The following is a 19,920-nucleotide window of genomic DNA, read 5'->3' on the forward strand; positions in this document are numbered from 1 at the left end:
GAATGGCTGCTCTTCTGAGTTTTGCTCTCTGTAGCCGTATGAATGGCAAACTACACTGAATAGCAGCGGCATAGGCACACATAAAATTTCTTCTGAAATTTTCGCTTTCTAGTTAAAGGATTGAAATGTAACTAACAAACAGGCAAATTAATTTTCACCTTAACCTTTGAAAGCCAAGCAGGCCAGATACAGGCTTTATCCTGTCTGATCAATTACAGTCTCTCAGCTCGCATGGAATGGATTCCCATGCAGATTGAGCTGGATCAATCTGCATTCCTCATCAATCGATGCAACAGCTTTTCCAGACCTTTGAGAGGTATGATTAGGAGATGAGAAGATAATGACTGGAGGAATAACACACAGTCAAAACCGACAATTTTGAATCAGAATGGGGCAAATATAACCAGTTCTGAGTCAAGAAAAGGAAATACACCACATGGTGAAGAGAAGCAAGAGAAAAAGTGCTTCTGGTATTCAGCTTTTAAAATTCCAATCACTGGAGCTTTAAGGGCAATAGATGAAGTCTTTTCCTCCTTCATCCGTTTCTCTACTCCCCCAACCTTTGATTCCCTTTTGATGTGAGAAAGGTGACTGCTTAGGTTTGGTCTCATGACAGCTGAGCGTCACTTGTATTCTGGTGTAACAATTAAGCACGGTGTTGTGTGAAATAAACTGAGCAAAACCCAGTCGTGAAAATCATTAAAAAAATATTGCTGGGTGCAAGTTCAATTCAATTCAGTTCAATTCAGTTTAATTTATACAGCGCCAAATCACAACAACGGTCGCATCAATGCATTTTATATTGTAAGGTAGACCCTACAATAATACATACAGAGAAAAACCAACAATCATATGATCCCCTATGAGCAAGCACTTTGGCGACAGTGGGAAGGACAAACTCCCTTTTAACAGGAAGAAACCTCCGACAGAACCAGGCTCAGGGAGGGGCGGGGCCATCTGCTACGACCGGTTGGGGAGAGAGAAGGAAGTGGTCAATTTTTGGTTTGGTCAAATCAGTTGTAATCGCTTTTTTTGCATTCCTAAATTTGAGGCCTTTCCACAAAGGCATGCTGGAATTAGGATTACAACCAACATTTTTATGTTTTGTTTTGTTTTTTAATACCCTCACAAAGCAGGTGCTATGATTCTGTATACATTTTTAGCAATGAAAAGAAAATTTAACTAACAAGTGGGAACTGCAGGATAGGCAATCAGTGTTAGATAATCGCAATAATGGAAAAGACTTATTATTAATAGACCTTTTTAAAGCAGGATTTTTGTGCACCTGATGAATGTTACCTATTTATGTTCCATTTTGGTCCAGTCCAAGTCCAAGAAATATATATGGATAATTCAAGGCCATTTCACATTCCACATATATATTTAATGTAAAATATTGATTATATCAGCTTTAACAATATTTTCCTGATATTAATTAAAAATGTTTTTCTTTGAGACAGATGCTGACCTAACAAATAGTTAAAGCATCCATATAGGAAATAAACATTGGCACTGGTCAGTATCAAACATTGTTGACTAATGATTGCCTACTGACATATTTATTTATTCATTTTCAGTGTTAACAATTGAATATGGAAAATAGCTTCACCAGTGACCTTATATATATTGAGTATATACAAATATATATATATGTATATACTCACAGTATAATTCGTGTGTCACTGTAGAATGTAAAGCTTTGTCCATGGCAGCAAACCTACATCCTTTACCTCTGCTGGGAATGAAAGTGGAGGTTATTGGAGGGAAAGTCACATTTTCACATTCCACTGAACCATTTCAATGTCAAACTTCTCTGCTGCATCCTTCACTTTATATATGGTGGAGAAATACATTCTATATTTTTTGCTTTCTACTTATAGAATGCATCATTTGCATTTTAGCACACTGCTCAATTGACATATCCAGCAGACGTGCACATTCGCGAGACTCTGCACGTATATACTGCGAAAGTATATCTTGCTGTAAAATACAATCTGTACTTCTTTATCCTGTCTTTGAACATTTTTTCCCCCAGCTGATATAATATGCTGGGAGGGTGGTGGGCTACGTTAGGTGCCATTGTGTTGCTTTGGCTGCGGACTGCAAGAAGTTGTGCTTGGCATGAGGCCCAGAAGCAAGGTGAGGACAAACACTCCCAACAAACACTCAATGACGTCCACAAATTTATAGACGCTGCTACAGATTATGCATTGTTAGTCTGTGTGTGCGTGTTAGTTTGTGTAGGTGGTTGGATGGGTAGGTAGTAGGGATGAGTGTTGTGACACCTGTCAGCATGTGTTTGAGTGTGTGCACATATGTCTGAGCAGGTCCACCTTTTGTCTGAGCTGAGATTTGGAAAGGCTTCACTTTGCACAGGCTCCTTAATTCTCCCTTAATTCGTTTGTGCTCCAGATTCACTTGGCTGCTAGGATAACCTGGGAATGATAATGAGGTGGGAGGGAAAGAAACAGATAGAATGAGGCAGAGAGAAAGACAGAGAGAGAGTGAGGGACATGAAAACATCACAGCACACGGCACCTCCTTCAGTTCCCCCTTTGAATGTGTTCAGAATGGATTTAAGGCTTTTCACTGAGTCTTTTAAGAGAAGATGGATCTTATTAGTGTTGATTGCTAGTCATAGGACGTTTTCTGCCTCGGGAAACCACTTAACTTAACCCTTTCACAGATGCCCACAGACTGTAGCATTAGTAAGGTTGGGGTTTGATAGCATTTTATCAAATATGAATCTCATATAGACTCCACGTGTCAAATCCTTTCAAAGGCCTTATCCAATGTATTATAATTAGGCACAGCCCTGGTACCACACACGGATGTTGGCAGTGAAAGATTGTGTAACACCTCAGATTTTATACATTGCTATATTATTAATTACTTCATGTAAATACTTGATGCCTTAGTTTAAAGCTTTTACTCGTCAATTCAAATTAATTTATAAAGCACATTTAAAAACAATGTGCTGTCATTTTCAAGTCTAGTTTTAAAAGACTCACTGCACGGAGCATATTTGACTGTTAGAGGAATGCTCTTCCACAGTTTGAGGGCAAAGACAGAGAACACCTCTGAGTTTAAATCTAGAGGGGGGGGGCAGGCAGGGACTGGAGGGACTAGGAAGCAGAGTAGGAGATCTAAGAAGGAGCCACACCATAAAAGGCTTTACAGACAAACCTGAAGATCTTGAAATCAATTTTAAACCTCACTGTCAACCAGGGAAGAGAAACTAAAACAGCTATAATATCTCTTTTTTGGGGAGCTAAGAAGTTGAACAAGTTGAAGATGGGACAGACAGGATTGACTGTAAAATAAGTGCATAAAGTAAATAAGAGCATGAATGACAATTTTCAGTTCTATCACAGAAAGAAAAGGCAGAATCTTTAGTATAGAGTATAACTAAGTATAACTAAAATTTCATAGTATGATGAAGCATTCAGAGGTCCTGTTTGAAACTAAGGGGCTGAGCCCAACTCCTGAAAAACAACCCCCATAATTCTGCCTCCAATAAACTTTACATTTGTCACAATGCAGTCAGATAAGTACTGTTCTCTTGGCAACTCATCTATCGGATTGCCAGACAAGGAAGCACAATTCGTCATTCAAGTCCAGTCCAGTGGTGGTATGCTTTACACCATAGCATCTGATGCTTTGAGTTGGACTTGGTAATGTAAGGATTGAATGCAACTGTTTGGCCATGGAAACCCATTCCATGAAGCTCTCTACATACTGTTCTTGAGCTAATCCGAAGTCCACGTGAAATTGGGAGGTCTGTACCGATTGACTCTCCAGAAAGTTGGTGACTTCTGCACAATATGCAACTCAGCATCTTCTGACATCGTTCTGTGATTTTACGTGGCCTACTACTAGCTGAGTTGCTGTTGTTCCCAACCGCTTCCATTTGGCTATATTACAACTAAGACTTGACTATGGAATATTTGGCCATGAGGAACTTTCACAACTGGACTGGACTTATCATAATAACAAGCAATTCACTGAACTCCTGAGGGTGTGACCTGTTCTTCCACAAATGTTTGTAGAAGCAGTCTGCATGCCTATGTGCTTGATTTTAGGAACCTGTGTCCACAGAAGTGGTCGAAATACCTGAATTTAGTCATTTGGATGGGTGAGTGAATACTTTTGGTAGTATAGGGTAGGTTGGTTGCTGTTGGGTAAGGTCTTGGTACAAGGACTGGCAGTGAATGAGTTGACGAGGCCGGTCAGATCCATCTTTCTCAAGATGAAACCGGTAGGGTTATGTTGACTGAGGACACGTTTTCTCAGAATGACCTAGATGCCGGGATCCTTCCCAGACTTCCTGGAACCTTCTCTCTGGTGACAGCCAGAGGTGTTAACCCAGGGACCTTTAGTGTACTGAGGAGTAAGGAATGGAAAGGGCCATTTCTGACCAAATTCAAGAGTGTAGGAGTACATGAGAGACACTCATAGATTCAGGAGAGTTTGGTGGTCATAAACTATGACAACTCATACATCATTCTTCAAAATGTTACAGAGAGACAAGAAAAACAACAGGGGCACCAGGTGGTGGCAGGCAGCCAGACACAGAGACTGGCCATCATCTGGTCGCTGTCTCATTAGGATGTTTGTTCGTTTAAAATCAACCAAAATCAAGCTGTGCCACAGACTGTGTTGAATGACAAAAACACACTATCCAGCAGGACTGGACTGAAACAAAAGTTCAGGCCAGGAATTTGACTTCATCCCAGAACAGATAACAGAGTGTCAATTTTATAGGCTAACCGTTTGCGTTGTTTGGGGATTATGACCTCCAATTTTTGGATATTGCTTCGTTTTATCACTGTCATTCCTCTTTTTTAAAGAGGCATGGGCAGCTGTTTTCAGCTTTAAAGGCAAAACTTATTTTCATATGTGTTGGTATAGGAAAAATGCACATACATTTAAACAAAACAATTTATCTATTGTCCATCCACTGACTCACCTTCATATGCCAGTGTCAATGCAGTTCCATTAGCCTGGAGTTCAGGGGTGGAAGAACACTGAACTGCCAGACCTGCAATTAACTGACAGCCTCCACCTGCTGTGGTAACATTGATTAGTCTAGAGCTCATGTAGCCATGAAAGACCTGATATACATATCATCAGCATTTTAGTTTATCCATAACTTAACTGACTTGATATGAGTACAGCTGAGAGCAGACGGCATAGAATACACTCTTTATGTCTAATATGGACCAAAAAATTTGATTCATTTATTTTACTTGCACTCTTTAATTATGTTGGTTGGTATTTTGTGAAAATATGGATTCTCTGTCTCAGTATTTTCCATTTCTTTAAATCTAATTTATTTTGTCTTAAATATAAAGCAATTAATTTGAATTTAAAAGTCAATTATTTTGGGATGAATGTCCTGTCTAACAGCAAATCACCCAGAATTTTCAGGCTTTGCTTAATTGAGCTATATGCATGTCTTGGATAAATAAGTATTTCAAATTGGTTCACTTACCTCTCTGTAACTAATTGATCTTGCCTGAAACAATGGCACTAATAGAGTAGTCCCAGCAGGACACAGGCTTCCCCTCCAGGAAAGCGAACACAAAATGCTGCCACTAATTGAAATCATTTCGATTAATATGAAGCCTAATCGAGGCTAACAATGCAGCATCACAACGGGTCATGCAGTTAGAATGTATTCCTGTTCGCTCTGTCTCTTTACTGTTTTGAACCTGCACCTCTGTGTTTTGACAGTCTCGCCCTCCTCAATGCACAAAGCAACAATTCATCCTGTGGAGAAGAATGAGCAGACGGGGCGGGGGGGGGCTCGGAACAGGGCCGATCGATAAGTAGAGTCGGAGCTGTGATTTATTTACCACTGTGTGTTATGTTGAGGCGAGAGGAGGGAGAAGAAAAGCCTTCTGATATGGCCACGGGCAGCCATCATAATGGGGCCCTCTCAATCTTCAGTGAGTTGCTTGTTGGATTGTCAGGCAGGTTTCCACCGCTGTTCAAAAGCGCTATCCGATCAAACCCATGAGACGCAATGACCAGACAGATGATTACTCACTGTAAACGATCCAGGAGGGGAAAAAAAAGAGAAATAACTACAGCCGATATTGATGACTCAATAGACTCAATGACAGACGATTCCATTTGTGTCTAGATAAAGTGTTGACTGTCTTGGATCAATCATAATACAGGCCTGTTATTGAGCATAAAAACCATGTTTAATATCATTAAATCCAGATCAAGCTTTTCCCTCCCTCTGCCTCCTCCCCTGGCTTTCCCTTTCCTCCTTTCCTAGAAGCTTACACATATCTGGCAGCCTGCCTTCTACAGTACAACCATGTGAGCACGAGACGGGGGGGGATGGGGATATTAGTTGTTTTGTTGGTGGTGAAGGCAGAGGAGGGTGTGTGTGCGTGCGTGTGTGTGTGTGTGGGGGGGGGGGGGGGCACAAGGAGAGATGGGAGAAAAAAAGAAACCTCGGAGGCAATCATTTCTGGAAAAGTGGTGGCAGTCAGTTTGGGTGTATGTGTTCTCTCTCTCCCTCCCTCCCCGTCTCTCTTATTTATTTATTTTGTGATTTCAGACAGTTCAGACATGGCCAACACTCAACTAAGGCCAATAACAGTTTTTAGACTCCTAATGTCATCACATTTTGACAAACTTCTCAATCTGAAGTGACCTTGTGGTGCATGCTCACCTCTGTTCTGCATCTTCTCTATACTCCCCCTCATTTCTGAGCAGAAGTCGCCAATAGCAGGGGTTATCTGTGTTTACTGCTGAGATTTGAGTATGAAAACTATGCTTTTTACATAACAGCCTGCTTTTGTATAGTAATGAGGGATATAGGTTCTTAGATAGCCTGTGGAATATTCTGAAAATGAAACAAAGCAGAGAAGCTGTTTTGTGTGGTAACAGAAGCAAATAAGTTCAAACTGAAGGTGTGTGTATTAACTTTTTTCTTTTTCCAAATTTCCAAATTCACTAGTGTGCGCATGTTTTTTGCATTTTTTTAGGAAGTAACTTTTGTCCACTTCTTTTTAAAATTGATTTTGTATTTAGTGTTTAAGCCATGTGAGTGACTCAAATATTGCTTACTTTTCAAATGATGTATATTACATTATATATACATTATATTCAATTCAGTTCAATTTTATTTCTATAGTGCCAAATCACAACAACACAACAACAGCTTCACTGTTTCACAACAACAGTCGCCTCAAGGCGCTTTATATTGTAAGGTAGACCCTACAATAATACATACAGAGAAAAACCCAACAATCATATGACCCCTATGAGCAAGCACTTTGGCGACAGCAGTAATGAAAAACTCCCTTTTAACAGGAAGAAACCTCCGGCAGAACCAGGCTCGGGGGGAGGGGGGGGAATCTGCTGCGACCAGTTGGGGTGAGAGAAGGAAGACAGGATAAAAGACATGCTGTGAGCCAGAGATTAATAACAACTATGATTCGGTGCAGAGAGGTCTATTAACACATAGTGAGTGAGAAATGTGACTGAAGGAGAAATACTCAATGCATCATGGCAATCCCCCAGCAACCTACACCTATTGCAGCATAACTAAGGGCAGATTCAGGGTCACCTGATCTAACTATATGTTTTAGCAAAAATGAAAGTTTGAAGCCTAATCTTAAAAGTAGAGATAGTGTCTGTCTCCCGAATCCAAACTGGAAGCTGGTTCCACAGAAGAGGGGCCTGAAAACTGAAGGCTCTGCCTCCCATTCTACTTTTAAATACTCTAGGGACAGCAAGTAGGCCTGCAGTGTGATAGCAAAGTGCTCTAATAGGGTGATATGGTACTATAAGGTCATTAAGATAAGATGGGGCCTGATTATTTAAGACCTGGTTTGTCATTTGGAATGACTTCTTATTTATTCTGTGATTGCTAAGACTTGGGACAACAGTTTCATTAAAAAATATATATGTCTGATTGCCTAAGTTAAATAGGTTAATTCGGCTGATTGTCTAAGTTATGGTTAATTATCGCCAATGACAAATTTGACCTTACTGGGTTAATGAGATCTTATACCATGCTAAAAGTAATCAAAGGGGAGGTAAAACAAAAATGAAAATGAAACAGGTAAATGGTTAAAATTTTTAACTGAAAGTGTCAAATTAACCTAATAACCTAATAGATAAAGTAATGAAACAGACAGTGATAAAAGTCATATTAAGTTCATAACTGAAACTAGCTTTTAACTAGCTTAAAAATGATAAAAAGCTAATGCAAATCCACTAAACCAATGTGTGTAAACCAGGAAACGATGTGATAAACCTGTGGAAAAACCCTGGGTTGACACTCAGCTCATCAGTCAGACCCTGTCCTTGCAAGCCCCCACTTTCCCTCTCATCCTTTCCCCATCCATCCAACCACCCCCAGTGCTGGAGGCCTTTGCCCTGGGGCCCATCTGACTGACAACTGTTGATTTGGATCTCTCCATCACGTGCCAGATAAAAGAAGGATTCAGGATTTATTCCAGCTTCTCTCTCCACTCCTTCCTTCCCTCTAGTCACCACCACAAATGCTATTCCCAGGCACCAGGTTTCTACAGGCCCTCCTAATGAAGTCATTCCCACTACTCATGATTTGGTGAGATTGCCACCATGACCATACCGCTCCCGCTGTTGCTGCCGCCATGATCGCCTCTTTTCTCCTCACACACCTCAGGTTTCCCATCCCCCATTCCCAATGAGCGCACTCATGTGGAAACAGCAAGTGGTTATATGCACTTTCTTGGTCCATTCCTTCCCTGCATGCATGTCTGTGTGTGTTTGTACATTTATGATGTGTTTGTGTGTGTGTGTGTACATATATGGTCTTAACTAAGCTAACATAACCTAAGTGCTACTAATTGGATGCTTCCAACAGCAGTTGTGCATGATGTGGTATTATGGCCAAAATAAAAATCACATAAGAAACTACATACTGTGGTGAAACAAAATTATTGCAGCAGTAATAAATTCTCCCCAAAGTAAAGAAAAACACAAAATGACGAACAGATTTCAGTTCTTGTACAGTATGTGTTGTGATAAGAGAGGTAGAAATCAAGTTATTTCAACCTGTCAATCACTGTCTGGAAATGGATCAATGGAGTAATGATCAGAAAAAAACAGTAGACAGCTAATGAATCTCTCATAATGTCAGCCACACACACACAAAAAAAATCTCTTTGTGGAGGTCTCTTGCACAGCCTAATGCACATCACAGTCTCTGATAGTTCACTCAGCGACACCTCCTCAGTAGGAATCCTCCAGAGACAGCCTCACTGGCTGTCAGTTGGTCGGTCTGCCACTCACCACTATGCGCTCGTCCCCAAGTGCCTGTGAACATTCCACAAGCGCCACCAATCTGACAACAACATAAAAAAAGCAAAAGAGTGTTTCTGAAGGTATTCTCCTGTGACGCTGGCAAAAGCTTGTTTTAAGTTTTTCTGCTAAGGGAAGCGGGCATTGGAGTGAGGATGACTCACATCTTACTCCCTGTTAGCAAGGGGGCCGTGCGATCAAATGGATCAGATTTTGGCTTTTGAAATTCGATGATGGCTGCTCAGAAAGATTGTAAGAGAAGAACTGGACTGATAACAGCCAGCTGTTAAACCTAGCAAAGATCTATGATCTTGAATAGGGAATCATACCATAAGACATATAGGCCTAAAAGAAAGACTTAAAAAAGTATGGATAAACAGCCTACTCATTATTAACCAAAGTAAAGAATATCTGATAAGTGCCAATTAATATGCTTCTAACCTAGAATTTGCATGACAATAAATGCAATGCATTATCAGTATGCCAACATCATGCATTATTAAAGTTGGACACCATTAACATAATATTTGCATAATCAAGACCAACATTTGCATGGAAAATGTTGTAGTGAACCATGCAGAATCTCCATACTTCAGCGTAAGGTGAAGTTGTTTCTACTACACGTCCTTATTCAGTCAGTTTTAGAGTTTTGTGACATCTCGCATTAGTTCCAGTCCCATCAGAAGCACTTGTTGCTCTAATGGGACTGGGGGCGACTAGGGGCGATCATGGCTCAAGAGTTGGGAGTTCGCCTTGTAATCGGAAGGTTGCCGGTTTGAGCCCCGGCTTGGACAGTCTTGGTCGTTGTGTCCTTGGGCAAGACACTTCACCTGTTGCCTACTGGTGGTGGTCAGAGGGCCTGGTACCGCCAGTGTTCGGCAGCCTTGCCTCTGTCAGTGTGCCCCAGCGTGGCTGTGGCTACAATGTAGCTTGCCATCACCAATGTGTGTGTGGATGACTGGATGTGTAAAGCGCTTTGGGGTCCTTAGGGACTAGTAAAGCGCTATACAAATACAGGCCATTTACCATAATTCAGTGCCTCGGACAAGTCTACATTGCGTACCACTTCATTTATCTGATGACAGCAGTTGTACAGTGGTTAGTTCCATTCAAACCAACTACTGCATTAAAACACAGTCCTGATATTTCCATTCTTATATATTTTAATACAATAATAATCATACATAGAATAAAAGATGGAAGTAGGTAGTATCTTAAACCTGGATTATATCTGAAGCCCACCAGATGCTGTGATTGCAAAAATACTTCTGGTCCTATCAAAGTGCCCAGAGACTGCAGATGAAAATTAGCGTGTAGTTAAATCTGGTATAAAGCATTAGTGTGATTAATGTATTTTGTACAAAGAAATAGTGTGAGATGTGTCTAAAGACACCAGGACAACTGGCAAGACACTAGTGCATGACTTAGCCAAGTCAGGAATTGTGGTAACCAAGAAGACAATCACTAGAAACTTATACAGGAATAAACTGTGTTGTTGCAGACCAAGCACAACTCTTTGTCTTAAAGTTCAAGCCAGACTGAAGTATGCTAAGGGCAACCTGGACAAAGATTATGTGTAGATGAAGCAAGACCTTTGATAAGATTATGCAAAGCTAAAGCTCTTTGGCCATAGAGATATTGCATGTATTTGGAGGAAGAAGAGAGAGGGTTTCCACCCAAAAAACACTATCCCCACAGTGAGACCAGGTGGGAGTATCATGCTGCAGGGATGCTTCAGCATGCCTGGAAGTCTTGTCAAAGTGGAAGGAATCATGAAGAAATAAGGATATGTGAAGATTTTAAAAGAAACTGGATCTGGGTCATCAATTTGTCTTCCAAAAAGACCCAAAAAATATGTCACTCCTGATGAAGAACTACCTCTAGAAGACCAAAGTAAATTTTACTGAATGGCCTTCACAAAGCTTTGACTTGGTTCTCATTAAAAATCTGTAGGGTGAACTGAAGACCAAAGTGCATGCCAGAAGACCATTGAATGTGAAGGTGCTTGAGAAATTCACCAAAGAAGAATGGGCTGGGATTTCTCAGAAGAGGTGTGTGAGGCAACAAATGACTGCAGGACATCTAGCAAAAAGGATATATAATTGACTTTCAGATTTAGGGACCTACAATCTGTAATAATTTTGACCCTGGTAGGTCTTTTGTTTTGTTTTATTTTTGTGAAATTATTTTGTTTCTGTCTTTAAAATATGGTAAATGGTAAATGGCCTGTATTTGTATAGCGCATTTACTAGTCCCGCCTAAGGACCCCACTTCACAAGCGCATGGCACAACATAGAAGAGCCACCTCCACGGGACAAGACTCAGCAGTCCATCTACATCTTAAGGATAAAGGACACTCTTTCGAGGATGCCAATGTTCACATTTTGGACAGAGAGGACAGATGGTTTGAAAGAGGAGTGAAAGAGGCCATCTATGTCTACTGTGAGCGACCATCTTTGAACAGAGGCGGTGGTTTACGACACCAACTGTCTGCCATCTATAATCCAGTTTTGAGGTCCCTCCCCAGACGCCTTAACGCCCACTCACATCCTGGGCCATCTGACCTCAGGAATTCACATGACAAGGTGGGGCCAGGTTTCACAATGAGCTCACCCGAAACCCTGGCTGATTAGATCCCACACCTGCTTTCACACCTTGGCGCATGTGATTAGAGGATCACCAGGGGGTCCTTTGTCCCTCTTTGGGGGGATACTCCCACTGGGTTTAAATCTGGGACTCTCGGCCATTTGACCTTAGAACTGAAGAAGCTTCTCGGATGAGAGGTGAAACGTCTTCAAGCAACTTAAAGAAGTCCAGACGCTTTTCTTTGCAAACTCCTTTGACTATATACTGCTTCCCCACACATGTACGTGTTGAAGGATCTGTAGGGGGACAAAGTCAGTCGTAATTTATCTGCAAACGTTTAGACAATGGGAAAAGAAGGTTGATGTACTGCCACTCTGGAGTCTAAAGCAGCCACCTTGACTGCAAAGAGCTTATGAGGATCAGGTAACCAGGACAATGGTAGACTTGACAGTCTCTTGAGCTCAGAGAAGGCTTTTTTGGCTTTCGGATTCCATTTAAACGACCTGGAGAATGAGATGAGAGAGGTTAATTGTGAAACAAACTGGCTTCAGTTTCTTATAAAACATCTGTAAAAGCAGTCTTTGCACCTGTCTATAGGCCATTTCAAGACAGCTTTAACTTTCCCAAGGTCAGTCTTCATCTGCCCACCCTCAGGAATGTAGCCCAGAAAAGACACTTTTGTGACATGGAATTTGCTTTTGCTTTTTGTCACATTGAGCCTGTTTTCCTATAGATGCTCTAATACTTTCGTTACATTTTCGTTGTGTTGTTGGAGATCTCTGGAGAAAATTAGAAAATTAGAAAAATAGACAAATACAAAGTTGTTCAGAAAAACCCTCAGCACATCATTGACTAAAGCCTGGAAAACTGCTGGTGCAATGATTAACCAGAAAGGCATAAGATATTTAAAATGACCCGGGGGAGCACTGAATGCAACCTACACTCATCAGCTTCCCTTTTGTGCACCAGACAGTAAGCGTTGAGCAAATCGAGCTTACTGAACACAGTTACATCATTCACCGGCACAGGTGATGTGTCTTTAATGGTGATCTAATTCATGTACTCAATAAACGGTCTCAGTGTTGTATTCTTTTTCTCAACAAAAATATAAGATGGCCATATAATACTGACAGCAAGTGAGTCTTTGATGCAGGTTTCCATGGCTTCTGTTTCAGGATCAGAGAATTTGTAGAGCCAGGTTGAAGGCAGAGGAGCTTCAGGCAACAGATCAGTGGCACATTCGTAAGGTCTGTTAGGAGGGAAAAAGCATTTTCTCCTTACAAAAAAACTTGTCCCAGGTCATGGTATTCGGGGTGCACCAATGACAAATCTGGCAGAGAACTGGCTGAACGGAAGTTAATTGGCAGGAGGCATAATCTAAGCAATGAGAAAGGCAGAAAAAACTCCAACTCTCAATTCTCCTGTCAGTCCAATTTATGTGAAGGTCATGAGTTTCTAACCAGGTAGAACCAAAAATGATTGGAGTTTGTGGTGTAGAGAATCTATGAAACTCCAGGTACTCACAGTGATTTCCTGATAGCATGAGATGAACTGGCTTGGTTCGGTACAAAATCCTGATCAGCAACTGACCGTTTAATGGAGACACAGAGAGGGGTGAGGAAAATGGTTCCAAGGGAATTCCTAACTGAAATGGCAACTGGTCACCTAATATTACTCAATTTTGATCAGTTCCAGAGTAAAGTAATGCTTGCAAAGACAGGCTAGTTGCAGGAAGTCGCCCACCAGTACCACCACAATTCCTGACGGACTTGGTCTTTTAATGGCATGCAACATAATGCCTAATCTGACTATGATACATGCAACCTTTTTCCTCCCTCTCTTCCTCCAGGGAAAGTTTGGTTCACCCCAGCTCAGCTCCTCAGCGATCATGAGGAAGCGCATGAATGGGAAGGTAAAGGAGGTTTCGGAAGCTGAACTTGGGGCAACTGTTGTTTTGATTTGACACTATCTAAGTACAATTGAAATGACTTAAAGTGTAGGATTTGTAGTTCTTTTCTTGTGCCTGTTCATGAAGCTGGTTATCAATCCCCCTAGCAGTCCCCTATATTCTCAAGGGAATCTTAGCTGAGTGTCATCCTTAGTGGCTCACTTACCCTTCAACTTATCACTTAGGAAATGATAGAAACCGTTTTTAAAGCCTTGTCTCCCCAACCTGCTTCATCAGCCAACACTTTAAACTTGACAGGAAATTCAGATACAGATCTATTCCCCTGTTAATCATTAGATACTTCAGATTCAGCTCAGGATTCCTTAAGGGGATTGTTAAAAACCTGTTAAAACTCATCAATGAACTCATCGTAGGTGACTGAACTGATGAGGTTGGAGAGTAAATGTGAGTCCACCCAGAGAGGAGCTTGATCAGAAATGCTTTTGGTGAGCGATTAAACAACAGCGGGCACTGAAGGAGGAAATCCCCTCAGCAACCCAACTCACCCCTGAATCTCTCTGGGGTTGGAGGATGGGGAGAGCTGGAGTGACTACAGGACTTGGGTCTGGAACTGTAGATGAAGAAGCTTGAGCAATCGCTCAAGGCTGAGTGATTTCAGCATTTACAATCTGGATAGCTTTGTGGCTGTATCATGAGTACTTCTATAACTGCAAGACAAGGTTAAAAATACAGTATAATATTAAAAAGGTAATATTACACTGAGTTCAGTAAACTCAGGAGATTTTTTTTACAGACTTGCTCTTATGTGACAAGCAGTTAATATTAGCTGTAAACCAATAGTTCATTGATTTTATTACCTATTTTAGTTGGTTCAAGTGTTACATTAAGCATCAGAATAAAGCATTAATCTATAATTAGAAAGTATGGCCACTATTGACAACTAGTACATTGAAATGATCAACAACAACAACAACAAAAAAGTGAAATTAATCATAGACTGTATATAATATATTAACTTCAGTGTTACTGTAAGTGTTAACAAATAGGAGGTTTTAATACCTATACATACATAAATACACAGTGTTAGGTGCAATTTGTTCCAAAGTAAGGTGTTACTATAACCACATTTCATTTTTCAGTAACACTTTACTTTGCCGAATTCAACAATTACATCACAGTTACAGTTATGCTGTTGCTTGTGTTACAAAGATTTTGTGCTACAATCAGCTGTTTTCAGTTCCCGTGCTGGAGTGAGATAAATGGTTGACAGTTCTGCAATTTTTGACGAGGAGTGATATGAATGTTACTTTTTTATTGCATTTAAGGATAAGAGTGCAATGGTAAAGTGCAAACTATATCCGGATCACAAACAGCTATATTATACCGCTAACACTATTTCCAAGCATTTGCGCAGACAGCTTGCTAATGCAAAGCTAGCAAAAAAGCAGAGTGAGGTTAAAGTTAAGTGTATGCTAACTCAGATCAAGCAACCAGAGCCTTCAACAGGTATCTAAAGCAGTGAACAGTCAGGCTTGCAGCACTGTAACCTTCTTGTAAATGTCTCTACAGTAGAATGACTTTTTGCAAATTGCTTTTCAGCCTCTTTGGGCTGGTTTTCAACTGTGTTGTGTTGCTGGTGTTGTGTTTATGAATAAAAATACATACAAACTAAAAGAAAAATGGTATAAGTGATTTGTGCTGGTGTGTAGAACTGTAATTTAACATACACGGTAATAAATTACAGCTGCTTTGGTGTTAATGAAATTAACAACAGTTCCACTGCAGGGGCAACAATGAAACATGAGAGTGGATTTTTGGAAAATAAGTCTTTTATTCTCTTAGCCTCTGCTTCTCTTGTTTATCTATTTAGCCTTGTGGGTAGAGCTATGAGCATTTGTTTGGCAGTTTCTCGAGCCTCAGGTATGGACATCTTATTGTACCTGTTTTTCACGTTAACTGACCAACAGCCTTCCAGGCCTCCCTCATTGTGGCTCCCAGCTTGTGCTTCTAAGATTGCTATGGCAGTGGTGAATGTGGTGTACACTGATTTCAGTGATACTGCTAGTGGTGATGATGTGTAGAGCAATGTGCACATCTGATACAGTTTAGGGCTCCCTGTATATAGCCAGTGTGAGTTACGGGGTACTCGATTAGTTGTTTTCTGTAAGCTAACCATGAGATGATACTAAGGAATGGAAAAAGGCACAAAAGGCAAGTATAGACTTCATGATGTCACTGTTTTACTCAAGTATTAATGTGAATGACTGTTAATATAAAAAAAATCTTTTTTTTCAGCTTTAATGAGAGGTAATTTCGAGGTCTATGACATTTATTGTACATTTTTCAATTTTTCATTTTTCGTAACTTTTCGTTCCACTTTCTATTATACTACATATCATAGTTTCACTGTATTATGCTTTAATGTGTATTTTGATCCACACTGCACGGGTAATTGTCAGCTACATATAGAAAATAGGCAGCACGATTAATACAATTATATTTGAATACATGGTATCATATTGTTATTTTTCATCAGATAATTTAAATTAGATAGGTATGAGTTTTCAAGTTATATTCAAAGTGAAGCAGTGTGCCCCTGATAAAACAAAGTAAAGGCACTTAGCATGTGTTCGCCTAGTTAAGATTCCCTCTCAGCAGTAATACAATGTTTCTAAGTGTCTGCTGGAAAACAAGTGGAAGGTCAAGAACATGAACAATAGATGTTGATTCCAATTATGTGTAAAGCATTGAACAAGATGCGCTAATGATGGCGTTGTAGGGAGAAAAAAGGTGTTTATGTGCTACTCTCCCAAAGCCTGTGAAACAGTTTATTAAGCAAAGGCTTTATTTCCATAAAGGCTGATAAGACTTCAAATGATTCACTGAAAAACAGTCCTGGCATCAGCACAGCAAAGCGGAGTGTGTATTTATCTCTCCCGACGTTGGGAGACAATCAAGACAAAGATGATAGCACATTTTGAAATGCAGCACAGAGACATAATGAGATTGCAGCTACTTCAGGAACAAAACCAGACAAAATGTTTTTTGTTTTTTTTTTCATAAATGACTCCTTGTTTTATTCACACGCACCAAAAAAGGGCCATCGTTTTCAATTAATGAAGCAGGGAATTGAGTCCGAGGTCCTGCGGGATATGGATTAACTATGATGGCTTGAGGGCCCAATCTCACACTGAGTCTGTGCTGTGGTGCTGCGTGGAAGAATTTTTCATTGAAGGCCTCTGCTTCCGCCCCCCCCCCCACCTCTGCTACCTCTTACTTCCAACTCATCCATCCATTCCTCATACTAAGGTGAGTTGCTTCAGTGTAGACCGCTATTAGTGGTAGGGGGAGATAAAACTGTAAGTGTTGCTCCCAATTAGTGCATCAGTGACCGCTCTGTGCCTCCTCCACGGCGAAGCCTGCGAGGAAGGGAAGGAAGGAGGAGAGAAAGAAAGATGGGAGGAAAGGATGGCAGGAAAAAAGGGAATTGTGTGAAGATGATGGCCGTCGAAAGGAATAAAAGAAGTGAGCTGGTTAAAGAGCTAGCGAGATAAAGAGAAGACAAGAGATGAAACAAAGTGAGGATAGAAGAGAGTGAGTGGCGGTGGTGTAGGAGGAGGCGGAGGGAGACAGAAAAGTGACTAAAAATGGCTTAACCATTCATTTTGAGTGGCGAGACAGGTCCTATTAACATTTAACAGCGTTTGCGCAACTTGGTGTGGAGGTTAGGATGCAAATGAGGAGGAATTAAAACTGGCCAGAGGTTTGTCATTGATGGATTGCAGTCTGGCGGTACTCACCACTTCCTAGTGTCCATCACAGACGATTACTGTATAATTAAACCTTATTTCTGGACTCTCCGACGCATAATTACTTGTGTGGGAATGTAACCATCATCTAAAAGCTCCAGCAAAATGCTTTAGCATTTAGTCTGGCAGGCTGCAGTCATTTCACAAGAGCAGCTAGACAGATAGAGCCATCTGATGATCGGCAAAAGAACAGTCACTTTTAATAAGAGGTGGGAAAAAAAATATTAGGCGACAGTGTGCTGATTATAGGAAAATTAGGCTTTCAAGTGGTAAAGTCCTTTGTGTTATTTGCATAATTTATTCCAGCTTTGCCCCCGTTCAGTCGCCTCCGATTTTTTTTCTTTTTTTGTGAGCTGTGGGCAATTTCCTCTCATATTTGAATAGATTGCACATTTAAGACTACTTAAGGAAAATGATCACTTAACATATTTTAATTGTTGTGCAAAAGAGTGAGCGGAGGTGTGAGGCACAGCTTATGGAGGGAGGAGGACCTTTAGAAAATGAAGAGGACAGTGTTTTGGCAGATAACCTCGGGGTGCAAACGCACACACTGGAAAAATGTAAACCTTTAAATTGTGAGTAAAGCTCAAGTCCGGCTGCTGGACTTAATTTTCCAATAGTCCCCTGCTGATCAACCATAGCGTCATAAATACGGGTTATTTCTTTGTGTCGAAAAAAATCAGATGGGGAAATAGCTGTATATACGTCATGAATTATTTATGATCATAGCATGTGTAGCATATTTCAAAGTGGAAAAATAAAGAAAACGGCAGCCCTCGATGCACTTTAACCTCGTGACGTGTTCGAGTTTTCAGAGATAATTACGGAGGCTACGCGGCAGCTTCCCACACTTCACCAGTAGCTATATAATGACACCTCGGAAATATAGCGGGTAAATGCACATCATTTTCATTAAGAGCACTCACATAATCCAAATTCTTTGTGATGGAGAAACATAATTAATGCTTTAATGTTTTGGTCTTGCCACTCTTAGCATAGCAAGAGAAATGAATTGTTACATTTTAATGAGAGAAGCGACAGTGCTGGCTTCCTGTGCAACACGGATGATTTTATAATTGCACACAAGGGTGACTAACACAAGGCTCATTAAGGCGATTTTTCAGCTGGGCTATTTTTTGGCAGGACAATACATTTATTTTTCCATTCTACTGATAAATAAATTCAGTTATTAATCTTTTACCTCCAATTTATCCCTCAGAGCCTTAACTTTAAAAAAAAAAAAAAAAAAACATATACAAGATGTAATCTCCCAAGAAAATGTCTTTAATGAATTGTTTGTTGCTGCTTGTATCTCAGATTACATGAAAATACATTTAAGTTGACTGCAAGTATGGCAACATATTCACACATATAAACAAGTGGTGCATTTGTATTGTATGTATAGATATGTACAACAGAAACACATTACACTCTGTTTTAAAGTTGTGCAAGTGTGTTATATATACTAACAATTTATAAAATTTAACACACTAAATCAAAAAAATAAAATTAAATAAAAAGAGTGTGCCCATGTATATACACATTCACACGCGCACAACCACAGTACTTCACAGAAGATTAAAGCAAATGTATTGGATTATACATTTCAGGTCATGTTTAGGTTGACCCCCAACCGTTCCCCCGCCCCCTTTACGAATCGCTTGTGTGTTTTCACATCAGTTTTATCACGAGTGTGTGTCTGTCTCGGAGAGGACACGTGGTAACACACACAAACGCGCGCACGCACACTAGGCTATGCTGCAGCCTCCGGTCGCACCATCAGCTAAATGTTTTTAAGTACAGTCATCTGAGGTAGACTGCGCAAAACTTCATGGTGTTATTCTTTCCTCCTTTTTTTGTCTTTTTTTTAATACGTTTTCCACAAATGTCTGACATTTGTAAAAGACATAAATCAAATACCACGTGTGTTTTGTAGCCATGAGGTAGAAATGCTTTAAAGAAGAACTCTATTTAAAGAAAGGAAAAAAAGGGGAAAAGATCAGCACATCATGGAGAAAAAGACATAAAAAGAGGACCGCTAAACACGCAACAAACAAAGCGTAGCATTGACCAGTGTGTTTCAAGTGGTTTGTTGGTCGGCTTGCGGAGAATGGCGAGGGATAGAGAGAGAGAGGAGGAAAGGCCTGTGCTGCTGTTGTGTGCTGCTGTTGTGTGCTGTGAAGTGCATTAGTAGGTTTTTCTGTCCAAAGGGACTCTCTCTCCAGAGGATTTGCTGACAGAAGGAATTCTGGTACAGATTGTTTTGAGGGTGGTTTTCTGACGGACCACTCTGCTTTCCCC

The sequence above is a fragment of the Oreochromis aureus genome, linkage group 23, assembly GCF_013358895.1.
Source record: "Oreochromis aureus strain Israel breed Guangdong linkage group 23, ZZ_aureus, whole genome shotgun sequence".
Classification (NCBI taxonomy): domain Eukaryota; kingdom Metazoa; phylum Chordata; class Actinopteri; order Cichliformes; family Cichlidae; genus Oreochromis; species Oreochromis aureus.